The 15,063-nt window shown below is 45.3% G+C and overlaps 1 protein-coding gene across 1 annotated transcript in view; it reads left to right on the plus strand.

The window, feature by feature from the left end:
- LOC116579026 (basic proline-rich protein-like) overlaps positions 1 to 15,063 on the plus strand; it is an 822,180-nt gene that overhangs the window by 603,214 nt on the left and 203,903 nt on the right. The window lies entirely within an intron of this gene.

The following is a 15,063-nucleotide window of genomic DNA, read 5'->3' on the forward strand; positions in this document are numbered from 1 at the left end:
GCTGTGGGCGCAGGAGCAGCCAGCACAGGCAAGACCCGAGCATGCGCTCATATTTTAGGTTAATGTGCGGGAAAAAGATGGGGGATGGGACCAGGCGGATTAATGTTCGCACAAAGGAAAGCTGAACCCACCAGCCTGGACAAGGCAGACACCCTGCCTCTGTCCACATAAAGCCACGTGCACACAAACACACGGAGACATGCAGGGACCTGGAGGTACCACCCAAACAGAAAGAACCAAAGCCGGTCTAGCCAGAATGACTTCCCCGTTGTCCTGGAGTCACCGGCAGGAGGGACTGCTTTCCCCATGACCCTTGGCAACTAGATCAAGTGTCTCCCAGGCTCTCCATCAGCCCTATTTAAATGCTGTCATTCCCTACACCGCTCACTAACCAGGCTCGGACATACAAACTCCCCATCCACACCCTTCGCCCAGACACAGCTCTGAATTGAGATTCTTGTGCAAGCTCAGTGGGGGCTCAGACGGACAGGAGGCTGCCAGAGAAGGGCACTGATTCCACTTTACTCAGGGCGCTGATTCCCCTTTTCTCGAATGAGTGACATCCAGGTAGGCCAAGAGACGGCTGGCCGTGAGCAAATGACCTCCATGTCTTTTCCTGAATCTAGGATTTTAGAAATTCAATCAGATGGGTGAGCATCACTCACTGATTCAGGGCAAGTGTCTTCAGTATGAATGTGTTTATCCTGGTCAGTCTCTACCCATAGTATTTCAGCGCCACTGCCTTTGTAGCCCAAATCCTTGGCCTTCTGTGGGCGGCTTGGTTAAGAGATTTAATTGCTGTCAACTTTCCACATCTGAGTTAGAGAGATGGACTATATAAGGGGAAGAGATGGCCATCTAAATAATTGAGGTGATTATCTTTTTCTGAATTATTCAGCTAGGACCTAAATTGTCCTATAAATTCACAGAAAGGTAGGTTTTGGTTTGAATTATACAGATAATAGCCTTAATTCTTCACTTCACTCAATCCTGTAGGTCCAGTTGAAAAGCGACTCTTTCCTCCTTTGTTGAAACTGACATCCTTTGGGGCTTTGCCTCTCCCTCATTTGAAACTGTTGCTCTTAACCACATCTCTCTTATAACTTATACATGAGACATTTGGGCTGTGCATCTTGGTTCATGAGGTCGGCCTCTGGAGTGTGAACTGTGGCAGTGGGAGCATGAGGGTTTTTAAACTTAATGGAAATGAAAAGTGGAGAACCTATTAAAATCTATCCTTTACTTTTTGCTCCTTCAGAACCCATTTCGAGACTCCCCATAATTTGGATACTCTGCCAAGCTGCCATCTCTCACCCATGAATTTTAAGATAAAAATCGCTGCCACTGTTCAATGTTGCCTGCTCACAGTGGATAGTCCAAGGCACTGTTATTTTTCTACTCAGTTTCCAGACCTTGCCTCCTTGCAGGCTCTGCCCTGAGGGATGTGACCACTGACTTCGTCAAATCCAGGAGACCACTCGGAGACTCTGGGCGCCACTGCTCAGATGGTCATCCTTGCCCGTTGGCCTAAACAGTCGCTCCTCCGAGTACCACTGTTGACCCCCTGAGGTCCAACGCTTGACCTCATTAATACAAAAGGGGAGAAAGCTAAGTGAATGTTTTCACAGTCGCCTTTTTCTCTAGGCCACCTGGAGGTTATCAAGGCCAGAGGCTGCTTTCTAGTTCATAAACCTGTTAGGGTATTCGGAGTCATGATTCTCTTATTCAACTGTCTGTGCTTTTCCTTGGGACAACTAATCCCTCAGCGTGACTGGTGGAAGCCGCAGTATTGATTTCTGTGTCTCTCTAAACCTCAGTTGTGTTCAACGCTTGTTAGACATCTGAAGGAATATCCAGTGGGCTCTGGGGGCAATTTGAGAGCGAGGCGCAATAGGCCTGCTCTTAAGAGAAGTTTCTGTAAGGTTGCCGGGCAAGCCAATTGAATAAAATGAGAAAGAGAGGGGATGGAGAGGATGAGAGGGAAGAGAGGAGGGGAAAAAAGGGAGAGAGGAAAGAGAAAGAAATAAGAGAAATAGGAGGGGAGAGGGAAGAAAGGAACGAAAGGAAGGGGGAAGAAGAAAGAGAGAGGGGACTGACTCTGTCCCACTAATAGGAATCTTGAAGGATTTTCATCTTTTCTGCTCCTTTAAGTCTGAACTCGCCCTTTGTTAATAAAAGAGTATTTTTCATTTTCTGGTCAGTTCCAAATGGAATGAGAGGAGGGTGACCACATATGTGGCTGGTGCACCCACCGCGATGTAGCTGGGGAATTCACAATGGGCATGGCCTCGTGGCTCCTATGTAAATGGAGGAGGGCGTGGCCAAGGACGTTCCTGCCCTCGAGTTGAAGCCAGGAGAAAGGTTGATGCAAAATACAGGGTTCTCATCAGGGTTACCGCACTCTTAAAAGAGTGCTTCGGCTCAGGTCATGATCTCAGGGTCCTGGGATCGAGTCCCGCATCGGGCTCTCTGCTCAGCAGGGAGCCTGCTTCTCTCTCTCTCTCTGCCTGCCTCTCCGACTACTTGTGATTTCTCTCTGTCAAATAAATAAATAAAATCTTTAAAAAAAAAAAAAAAGAGTGCTTCCTGGGGCGCCTGGGTGGCGCAGTGGGTTAAGCCGCTGCCTTTGGCTCAGGTCGTGGTCTCGGAGTCCTGGGATGGAGCCCCGCATCAGGCTCTCTGCTCGGCAGGGAGCCTGCTTCCTCCTCTCTCTGCCTGCTTGTGATCTCTCTCTGTCAAATAACCAAATAAAATCTTTAAAAAAAAAAAAAAAAGAGTGCTTCCTATAACAACAGCAACAAAAGCCCTGGAATATGGTCTCATTGCAGGAATAGCAATCTTAAAGTGAAAGACTGGCTCACTGCAACAGGACATCTGAGACTTGGCTATGATTTTCCACTGTCATTCAGTAAGGAATGTCATTCACTTCTTTAACATACCTGGGCTGCAAAGCCTCTAGGTCTAAGTCAGGGGTCCCCAACTGGGGCAGTTTTGCACCTCCCTGCCTCCCCTGTCCAAAGGACATCTGGCAATGTCTGGAGACATTTTTGATTGTCATGACTGGGGCATGTGGCTGGCATTTAGTGGATCGAGACCAGGGATGCTGTTAAACACACTACAACGGGCAGGAGAGCCCCCCACAACAAAGAATGGTGCAGTTTGAAATGCCAGTACAGCCAAGGTTAAGAAGCTCTGCCTCAGCTGTGAAAAAGTATGATTTCCCTTTTTTTTTCTCCCTTATTTGCTTCTCACTTTTACCTAAGCCATTTCCTAACCAGTTGTATATGATAGCCACCTCTAGGGAATTAAAAATGGAAAAAAAAAAAAAAAAGAAGAAGGAAAAAGATGCTTTTTTTTTTTTTGGTCCAGGCCACACTTATCAAATCTCTCTGGGAATGAGGCCCAAGAATCTATATTTTGATAAGTGATCCACATGACTCTTACCCACAACCAGATCTGAGGATCCTAGAAAGAGATAGGTGGCCCCTTCAAGACACCATCAAATGTGAGATCATATGTCCAGATCATTTTTCAATGAGAGATCTCTGGAGTTTTAGAATTGGAGGAAGTTGACCAGCCCAACACAGCCCAGAGCAATGCAATTCCCCCTTACAGATGCTCTAGTATTAAGGCTCAATCCTCCACCTAAGAATTATATTAGGCTCCAGCATGAGTGTGTTGGGCTCTTTCTAGCATCTTACTTCTTGTACTATAAAAGCCTGGACCATTGGTCTGCAAAACCAGAGAACTCTTGACTGTTAGAGCCCCCGTGTGCTGGGGCCCAGAGCCACCTGCAGGCCAGGCCAAGATTACCTTTGTTGACAGTGTTCTTCAGGTAAAGTCTAGAGGAGTCTGCTCACATGCTCACGAGCTGTTTGCACCACATGAGACCTCACCTCCGTAATGGCCTCCTGGTGTCTCTGTTTTCTAGAGCAGGGCTATTGGAGGGGTCCTTTGTCTTACCAAGTGGCTTGGAATGTATTTGGGAAGAAACAATAGCAGAGGAATCACACCAATCTCATTAGCTGAAAGAAGGCAGAGCATTTCGTGGTAGTACAGGATAGTCCAAATAAAGCAGAGATTCAGATGATGCCGTGGATCAGTAAGATTTATCAAACCCGTTTCTTTTCTGCCACTGAGAGGAGAGAGATTAGGAGATGACCCCAGTTGTTGGTGATTGTCATATTTCTGTGCTTTGCTGGGCCTGTGGAGAGCTGACTTGGGAGCACACAATGCTCCACATCATTTTTCCTTTGCTTCCTTAACTCTTGCGAACCTGGTAGTCCCTAGAATGTGCATGGTGGAATACGGGGCAACCTGCGTAAATAGGGCCAAATGGTCGACCCTTGCCGGGCCAGCCTCAGCCTCCCCCTCCTGGGCTGAGACATTTTATTGTTTTCCCTCTTCATCTGCAGCATGGGCTCTTGCCCCTCCTCATTATCATTACCTTTCCCGAGACTCGAGCCTGCCCCTCATCAAGATTTATATCGCTACATTCATTAGGTGATACAATACTGTCAACAGAATCAGCAGTGGCAGCAGCGGCCTCATTATCTCCGAGGTTAACCCCTGCCTCCCCAGTGCTGGGCCCTGTCAGGGATTTTAAATTCAAATTAAATTTTCATGCGGCGGCTTTGATGTTAGAGGTAGAATTGCCTAGTCAGGAGGTGGCTGGGGGAGGAGATGCTATTGTTACGTTACCTCGCCCTCTCAGGAGCTCCAAGCAGCATGTCCCGTGGAAGATACGCTGGCTCTGCGAGGGGACTTAGCAGCATATTCTGCTGCTGGAACTTAACTTCGTTTTCTGGTTGGAATAATAAATGAGCGAGCATGTATCTCCAAGGCCTATAGATCATAACAGATTGTCTAAGGACTGGAGTATTTGGGTCCTGATGCTCTATGTGACCCTAGGGGCCAGCTAAGGGATCCCAGTCTGTAAAATAATAATAATCATAATTTGAGTGTTGAGCGGAAATTAGTCACTTTCAAAGATTGTCTTACATGAGGAAGAAAGAGCATTCTTTTCTGGACCTTCCTCTCCTTGCGGCGCTCGGGAGGTACACAGATACTGATGTTGTTTAAGATATCAAAAATACACATAGTCTTGATCTTTGTGCATTTATGCATTGAACTTAAGTTGTCCCAGGTATACCTGAAGCTCTGTAAAGTACAGTGTGTATTTGGGGCATCATTACAGAATAACAAAATGCATTTTCACTACGGAACTGGCATATGGTAGCTACTTGCCAAATGTTATTTTCTCCTCCACCTACTGCATCTCCCTTGCACATGCCTGAGCCTTTAGAGTGATGATCCTCAGGAAAAACTTGTCTGCTGGTCTGGGTTGTATCCTAATAGAGTAACAGCTGGCCATTTCAATCAAATGGTAAGGCCCCAAATCCTCAAACCTACCCTGTGAGCTTTCTACCTAATTGCTTTCAGATAACAATCAGCAACAAAAAAGTTGATTGTAGGAGTAGACATAAGTCTAATATTAATTAACTTTCACTATGTGCCAGGCACTATGCTAAGTGCTATCTCATCATATTTATCATGCCCAACAACCCCACATGGTAAAGTTACTGTCGCACAATTTTTGGAGGAAGGAAAGGCTCAGAGAGGTTCTGTAACTTGGCCAAGGTCACATAATAAAAGAAAGGTTTTGAACCTGGCCTGCCATGTCTTCAAAGCCTATGCTCATTCTGCCTCTTCTGCTTCTTGTTTCTCTTTTAAAATGAAAAGTTCACATCATAACAGATCCACATCTGTCCTCTTTACTTCCACATGCTAAAGAAAGCAAGTTGCAGGTGGAAGGATCTGGCTTACTTCCACCTATGATCGTTTAGCTTTCATTTACGTGCCTCTACCTTCTCAAGCCCCATTATAACTAAGGGCAAAAACAGGGATTGTGTATCTGCTGTAGGCGTACACATTTGTAGCAAGCCTCCTATGTGTCTGTGGAAGAGAACAAGGTGACCAGTTGTCTGGAATGACAGTGCCTCTCAACATTCAAGTGGGTTTGTCCTAGAATCAGCACCTACATAACTAACCACTTGGGCTTTGAGACTTGAGTCTGCCTCTCAACTCCACAGCTCACCAGCTCACCAGCTCACAGCTCACCACTCACTGTCCAGTCAGTGACCCAGGATAATTACTTAACCCTTCCAACCTCAGTTCCCATATCTAAAAAAATGGGTAAGGGGCATTTCTGCTTCACATGACTATCACAAAAGTAAATGAGATAGTGCATATAAAGCATCTTGAATTGTGCTTGGGCAGTGGTAGATGCTCAGTAGACTTTTATTATCATATTACTGTGGTTGAAATCATTAGTTGTAGTATTTTGTCCTAGGCAAATCAATGCAGAACTAAGACCCAGTACATAACAGTTTGTCATGAATAACTGATCAAGGGCATGGATTCTATTTATTCATCTCTTTGAATAAGGGACCAAGAAACAGAGGGATAGGAAGCAAGAAGGAAGCCATTAACAGAATTGTTGTCTGATAAACTTGTTAGATTTTTTTATTTTATGAGTCAATCCTGGACCTGCTCAAAGAGAGTAATTTTCTAATTGTGCTGATATATATTATCTTCACATTAGAATAGTACCGTCTGTTCTCGGATATATTTTCAGAGTGAGCCCTAGAAATGTGGCTGTTTCGTGTTAATTTCCCACATTGAGGGTATGGAAGGCCCATTAAAGTTCTTTCATGCTTCCTTCCCGGACTTTATTTCCGCAATCTTCATAATTCAGTTGTAACATTGCACTTACACATTATCATACAAGGTCTTGGCTTGTAGTGATGTTTTTAAATGAGAGAATTTGGACATTTTTATGCTTTTTCAGTTATGTCTCTTAAAATGAAATTTCATAAGCATTTAGCTGGTAATATGAACCAATTGCCTGAGTTATTTCCAAACAGAGTGCCCAGAGGTCAGGATACTATGGTTTGAAACACACACACAGAGGGGATTGTAATGAAAGGCCTAGAACTGTGAGCCTTTCTGAGGATAATGCGTAAACTGTGGCTGAACCAGGGGACCCCATTCAGGGAGTCACAACACTGGCCAGACACCATTCCCACTACCACTGCAATAAGAAAGAAAGGAAGAGCCACAGGCAGCTGCCCCACACTGCTTCAAGAAAGCCTCTTCCTACAAGGAGGTCCCTAATGGGTGAAGACCAGCCAAGGCTTTTGGCTCCCTTTGCCACCACCCTTCTTGCCCATGTATCTTCCCCCTCACCACAATCCCTTGTTCTCCCAGTGCCTTGGCCAGGTGTGAAAAGGGCAGCCACTGCCTTGTCATCCAGTCTCGTGTCCCACCCTGGCCCAGTCTCATCCCTTCCTTTCCCGAACCCCTCATCAGCCACTTCACAGCAGCCTCCTATCTGTACCATTCACTAAAAGGCAAATGATTTGCTGACATCCTAAATGTTGTTACCTAGTCCTGGAAATAGAAGATGAGCAGCCCCAAGGTTGTGGCACATTACTCTGAGGGCATTTCAAACGCTGTGCAAAAAGGTTGTTGAAATTTCAAAAAATGTGCTGAAGCCCAGTTGTACAGTTGGACCTTAATTCTCAGAGCCAACAAGAAAGGTTTCATAAGTGCACGAAGTAAGCCTTCAGAAAATTCACCTTTTTTTTTTGAATACTTTTCTTCAAACCTCTTCCTCCAGTTGACAGAAAATGTCCAGACACAGGTTGAGTCATGTTTTCTATCAATTCCTCAATCATTCTTTAGTTGAAGTGCCAAATAGTGAGGGAACTGGACAAAGAAAGAGAGAGAAGCAAAGATTCTGAGTGGTCCCCCACCTGGCTCAATCCCTAGACAGTCAAGGGTTAGTCATTCTTAGACGAGAATGGCTGTGGGTATTAAGACTAATATCCATCCACCAAGCAAAACTAGAGGGTCCACACTGTTGCCTCTTCCATGGCTAACATAATTCTTCCATTTGGGTTCCTTGCTCCCAGGCCTGTTGCAAATCAGCATACTGCTTAATGATGTCTTCCTGTGTTCTACTGTCTCCAAAATAAACACAAAGACCCAGCCACCTACTTTGTAGTTTTGAGAATTCTGGCTGTTGTTTGTAGAAAACAGAAGGATGGTCAAAATACCGCCATTGTAGGGGAAGGGACTGCTTTTCTAGGAGAGACTTTGAGGCTGTCGGTGTGGCATCTATCACTTGGGCAATTTGATCCCTTTCTAGGATGTGATTCTCAAACTATAGGCTAGGAAACTGATGCTACCCACATTCCAGGAATGAGCACTCCTTCTCTCAGGGACAAACCCACTTACACAACCCTGTGAAATAAAACAAGGGCAGTTTACAACTTCATAATTAAAAATATAACCAACTGTAATAAATATTTCAAGATATCCAGCTTTTTTTTTTCACTAAAAATAAGAGTACATGGGAACCCAATTCATCATCAAAATATAAATGTACTAGGGATGGCTGGGTGGCTCAGTTGAATAAATGTCTGACTCTTTATTTTGGCTCAGGTCATGGGATTGAGCCCTGAGTCAGGCTCTGCTCAGCAAGTGAGTTGGCTTGAGATTCTCTCTCTCCATCTTCCCCACTCCCCTGCACACTCTCTCTCAAATAAATAAATAAATCTTTAAATATATATATGTCATATATATATATATATATATATATATATGATACATTTCTGTGCAGTGAGAAGCAACTGTTCCAGAGGCCAGAATTGGCAGAGTTGTAATGCTGAGCCCATTCTTATGGGGATTTCTAGTTGGACAGCCAAGGAATAATTTGAAGGTTTTCTAGTGAACACTGAATCTGATCATAGTAAGACAGGTTGTGTAAATATGATGTAAATGTGTAATGGTGGTCTTACCAATGAGCCCAAATATTCAAAGGCTATTGGCCAACACTCACTGAATGTTTACCCACATTGGCTATACCAATAAAACTACCATACCACTCAGCTCCAGTGAATGGTTTTTATTTGGCATTGCCAGTGTATGTCTCCATGAATCTCCTTTCTCTACATTGCTGTTGGCTGACCAACCCTGCTTCTGATGAACATTGTCTTCTATTACATTTGTTGACATGTCTTATAGGCACAGTGATACTGGCCTGTATGTGTCAGTCTGTCTCTTAGAGATGACTGCCCACAAAGAATGTAACTTTAAAATCCATATTCCTGTAATTCATTTTTTCATTCCCAAATCCTAGGGGCTCTTCTTACTATTTCTTCATGCACCAGTAGCAGAAAATAGAGTAGAATAGAATATGGCCAAACTACAGGGACATCACAGGCATTATTGCATGGACTAAGATGATTGATGTCTTGGGATCAAAGTTCTCTGAGTTCATATAGTCAGTCCCAACCATATACAGCCTCAGGCTCTTCTTGGTGACCCATCAGGTGCCATGCTTATCTGTACCCCACACAAACCTGCACAAGCACACAATAGAAGGCAGCAAGAGTCAAGCAACACCTCTTGGATCCTTCAGGAAGACTTGGAGGGAACTGATGGCCATACAAAACAATCCTTTTTTTTTAATTATTACCCAGTTCCCTCCAGAACTTAAATATTTTTAGTTTTTATTTCAGCCTCTTAGAAGTGTTCTAGTAAAATGAAGCCGGGCCAATCTGTAACTCACAAATGTCAGAATGTCCTAGACTTGGGCTGGATATTGAAGTTGCAGACACTGCAATGCCCTATCACCCAGGAGTAGAGAAACCTGGAACTTCTTTACAGTCTCTGAATCTCATTCCTACAGGTCTGAGACTTTGTAGCCATCTCCCTCAAAAAGTTTTGTACCCAAGGCCACACCCTGTTCTGTACTCAGTGAGGTATACGATCACCAGATAAGTCTATTACCCTGCTCTGATTCCACCTTTTTTTGCTGCAAATTACAAATTTCCTTCTCCTTCTAAATTTGCAAATGGCAAGGAACAGTTTTTACATTTGTCTTATTAATGTTTGTAGTTTTCTCCCAAATCTTTACAACTATTTGTAGGATGAGTAACATGGTGAACTTCACCAGGGGTCTTAAAAACCCTTCAGAACCTCCCTTCTGTCAGTACTTAGCAACTGCCGTTCTGAGCATGCTCTCTCCTTATCAAGGCCACTACCAAGACTTTTTCTGCAAATGTAGATAAAACATCAAATCAAGGGAAAAGCAAGAGGCTTGACAAATGACTAGCACCTGAAAGTTCTCCCCAGAATATATGGAACACTCAAAGCCAGCTTTAAAGCTAGCCCAGTTAACCTTGGCAGGGTCATATGGAGCTCTCATGTGGAATGATGGCAAGTATTTTCACAAAAGCATGTCAAGCTTTCTTGAAATGGCCATCATGGTTTTGATAGATTCTGGTTCCAGAATGAGAAGAGTCAAAGGCACCTACCTAGTTCTTCTGGGTCAACACACCTGCTCACCAGGTGCTCAGGACTCTTAGGGTGGCTTTCCATGAGAGAGAGAGGGAGAGGTGAGGGGAACAGATGCTGTCCACATTTCAGGCTTTCTAATCAGGGGTGAGCAGATGCTCTCCCAAACAACTCCATGTTGAGATGTCACTAATGTAAAAATTAGTGTTTTTCTCTTTCTGCCAGAATGCAGGATTTACATGATCCCTCACACATGTCCCTGGAAGACTAGGGTATAATCTCCTAACCAGCAAGGAGCCAATAAACCTTCATTCAGGAGAAAATTTAACTCTCAAAAAATTCAGAGACCTTGCTTTTGCTGGCAGCTGGCCAAAACGCCTCTGTCCCATGTTGGGGAGCCCATTGTCATTTCAAGGTGTGCGTCTCTCTCACCAGCCTGTGGTGTCCTGCCTGCCCTTTGATGGAGGTCATGAGCTAAGATTTCACGAGGCAGCCATGATTATTGGTGGGGAGGAAGATGGAGTAGAACCCGAGTTTAGGCAAATGTGTGCCTAGCAGGCATGGGATCTGAATGTTGGGGAGTACAAACCTTGGGCACTGTCAGAAGGACTGGATAATCCTACAGTGTCATGATGGTCTTCTGGATTTGCTTCAAATAAGATTTTACTCTACTAACCAGAAGCTTAACTCTCTAAGCCCCAAAGCCATCTGGGAACTTGGGAAAGCAGAAGCCAAGAGTCTGGTGGCTCAGCAAAACCATTTGTTGTTCCTTCCTCCACTGCCCACTTGATACCTCCAGAGCACAGAGGAGAGGGGACACTGCCCTAGAACAAAGGGGCAGGCCCCTAGTGAAAGGTGGAATGCCACTATATAATGTGTAGCATCATAGAAGAAACTCGGCCTCACCATTAGGCTCATTCTCTGAGCTTCAGGCCCACCTGGGACTCCTTTCTGTCCTTCTTCCTTGTCAACTTTTATTTCTTCAGGAAACTTTCTTTGACAGTTGGCTTTTACTTCACACTGCAGATGACTTTCCTCTTGGCACCAATTCTCAACTTATATTTCAGGTTTGGAATATTTTTAGCTAATATGGAACACCATGACATCCTTGTCTCCTTGTAGTCTTCATGATCCTGCCTACCACAGGGCCTTTGCATAGGCTTTTCTCTCTGGCTGGAATGTCTTTTCACCTGCTTCATGCTGACTTGTCTTTCATATCTCAGCTTTACCACATTTCTTAGAGCGATCTCTGACTGCTCAGATGAAATCCAGTCTTTTTATCAGGTTTCCATGGTGCTAAAGACTCTACAATTTTATACTCACTTCTTCATTTTGGTTAGAGGCTCTCTCCTTTATTCAACTGTAATCTCCATGAAGGAAGGCACAGAGTCTGTTTGGGCTCATCACTGGGTCCCTCAGTTCTAGGCACAGTGCCTAATTTACGTAGGTACACAGTAAGTATTTGTTGAAACCTCGTGATTTACAGATATGAGCTTACATTCTTATTTCATCTGTATGTATCTATGTGGATATGTGATTTACACTCTAATAACTATAGCCTCTACTGTACAATCTTGATACTATAACTGATACTCAGAAACTGCCTTTGCTCAGCAGTCCTGAATCAGAGAAGGAGGCAACCCAAAGCATCCTGAGTAATTTTGCGCAGGGGACCTGGTATGGCTGTATCACTTGGCAAGGCTATCTGCAAAGCACCTCTCTGTCACACTCCCTCCCTTATTCCTGGCTTGTGTGCACATCTTGGTTCACCCGCTAAATTCTTTCCCTCCAAAATGGCACATAAAGTGGCTGCTTATCTCTTTAGCTTCCATTGACCCGTTGGACTAAGACCTTAGAGCATATGGGAAGCCTCTGCGTGTGTGGCCAGCAGCCTGGGGATGGCACTTGTGGTGACAGGGCCTGGCAGGCCAGCCAGAGATCTCAGCAGGGATCAGAGCACTGCCTCAGAGCTGCCAGAAATGCTTCATTTGCCCCATCCCTTTCTTGTTAGAGGCAAATATCTGGGGCACATCCCGTGGGATGCAAAGCTGGGTGGTGGTTTCCTTCACCCCGAAAACAAACAGCTGGGCTCCCCTGAAGATGTGGTTTTGAATCACCGAATTACAGTCCCACCAAAAGGGTGGCATAATTGTTGATGAGGGAAGCACATGCCTCCTTGGCCCCTTTGCTAGGCTCAGCTGTAACAGAAGCGTGCGTAGACAAGTGTTTGAGGGGTTTTAAATCACCAGCCCAAACCGCAAGCTTGATTTGTTCCCTTTGGAAGATATTTGGCCAGACACAGGCATCTTCCTCTTCCTCAGCCACATGGCCCTGTAAATCCTCCACTGCGCACTGGATCGGGCCAGGGCCCGGGCAGAGGAGCCCTCTTCATTCCGGCCTTCAGTTCCTCTGCTGCCCGCCTTCCCCTTTGAAGGAGCAGGTTGATTCAGTACTTTTGGGACTTGGTGACATTAATGGATCTGTTTTATATAACACAAAGTCGTTATTAACAGCATCCTAGATCATAAAAAAGGTCTAACAAGAGACAAGGAGGTTTTCTGCACCCCCACCCCCGAAGATAATAGCAGTCAGACCGAGAAGAGAAGGGTCACGGAGCCGCTCTCTGATTGGTGGCTTCCACCCCGCATTGACATTTCTGCAGTTTCATCAGAAATTCTAAATAATCCATGTGAAAATGGACGGTTATTTACTGAAGATATACGCACTGCATGGGCCCAGAATGCACTGAAGACATAATCTTGGCTCTTGGCGCTGCCTTTTTGTGTGTGGCTGTGGGGGTAGCAGCTGCCGCAAGCCTCAGAAGAAGGGGACCTCAACATCTGTGGGGAAACTGAGTTAGTGGGTGACAAAGTACAGGGGTTTGATAACACGAAGGCTAAGGAAATCCATCTCTGCTGTGGACAGCAGGCGGAGTAGCTAAGTAGTCACATCTGGCCAGCAGCTTTAAAGAGGACCGAGTCACAGAGCCTCTGGGACCGAGCGCCTTTGTGTTTTTTCAAGCTGGTTCCTGTTTTCCAAAGGTAAAGAAAAGCATCCTCGGCTCTCTGTGAAGGAGCAGATTCATGGGATTTGGTCCCTTCAATTTTGTCATGAAAGAGCTGACAGTGTGTATCAGCAAGGAGAGCTCAGCCTCTGGGCTCATTTTTTCTTTCCATGCTAATAGGACAGGATCCAGAAATAGAATCCCATGGAGGGTTGCTGAGTCCGGCTTCCGTCTGGGGCTGGGAGCCCTGATTCCCCTGGTTGGAGTCATATTTTGGGTGTTTTCAAAGCCTCCTTTTCTGTCTCCTTCCATTCTGTCTATCCCCAGCACCATGATTGTTGCCCCTCTCCCCCTCTCTCCCTCCACGGGATGGCAGCCAGGAGAGCGGGCAGCCAGGCTGATGAAGAGCCAGACCCCCAGCCTCCTCCTGGGCTCCCCACTGAGACTGAACATCTAAGAGCAAACATACAGGGTCAGAGCATTAATGGGGGCACAGGCAGTCCATCTCTGCCTGGCCGAGATGCTCAGTGCAATGTTCCCAATCCTGTGTGTGAGGGGACAGCACCCAGGAGGAACAGCAGGGCTCCTCAGAGTAAGGCTCATGGTGAACGGGAATGTGCATGTTTGTTTTCCCAGGGTTTGAGCAAGCCTGATGCTGGCGACTGCTCTTGCTCTCCCCCCACCTCCCTCTCCCCCTTGCTTTCTCTCTGGCTCCCCCCTTCTCTCTTACGTGCGCACATACACCTACACGACCTCACACGCTTGCACACTTCTACACCCACACACAAGCATATCAACGTGATGAAGGTTTGGACCACTCCTCTCATACATCAGCTGCACAATGTGATTTCACATTCAGCTTCCGTCCTCCGAGTCACAGCTTGGCAAACCCCAGGAACATACTTCATAGGGATTCCTGGAGCCATTTCCCAAATTTGTGGCGGCTTGATCTGTAGAGTTATGAATTGTTGCTTTTCATGAGGTCACTTCAGGAGGAGGGGGAGAAGGCCTGTGTGTGTGCATGTGTGCACACACATGTGAGAGACAGACAGACACAAACACCATGGGAGCTGCAAAGGGAAGAACTGGTCAGCTCAGTCTAAAGCATTTGCATGGTAGTCCCTTCCAGAAATGTTTGTGTGTGACAGACTGTCCCAGATCCAGCAAGGTAGAGGCAGATTTTACAGCACATATAATGAATTCCAAAATGTATAATAAATACACATTTTACAAAAGCAATATGTGTTTTAAAATATAATATATGCAAACAATCTTATAAATCACTAGGCTTGACGCTAGTCAGCCGAAGAGGCTTCTGGGGAAATGGTGTTGTGCATGTGCGTGTGTTTTTAATAATGTAAAAATATGTGTAATATGTTTGAAAAACAACAGCCAGAAACCCCTTCTACCTGCCAACTTTACAATACTTATTTCCCAGGAGCCTGCTGTATCCTGGACTCTCAGGAAAATAAGCGGGGGGCTTAAATAAAAAGTATAAATATGAATAAAATGGGAAAGCGCCACCCATCTCAGTATATATTTTCCTGATGGACTTGACCAGCCCAGGCTCCATATGTCAAAAAACAAGCATTTTATGATCTCAACGCAAAGGTTTCTGTAACGTTATTGCATGCGGCAGAGGCACAGACAGCAAGAGGAGAGAGTTCTTTGGATCCCCCGTTCTGACATACCCC

This window comes from Mustela erminea, chromosome 19 (assembly GCF_009829155.1).
Source record: "Mustela erminea isolate mMusErm1 chromosome 19, mMusErm1.Pri, whole genome shotgun sequence".
NCBI classification, from domain to species: domain Eukaryota; kingdom Metazoa; phylum Chordata; class Mammalia; order Carnivora; family Mustelidae; genus Mustela; species Mustela erminea.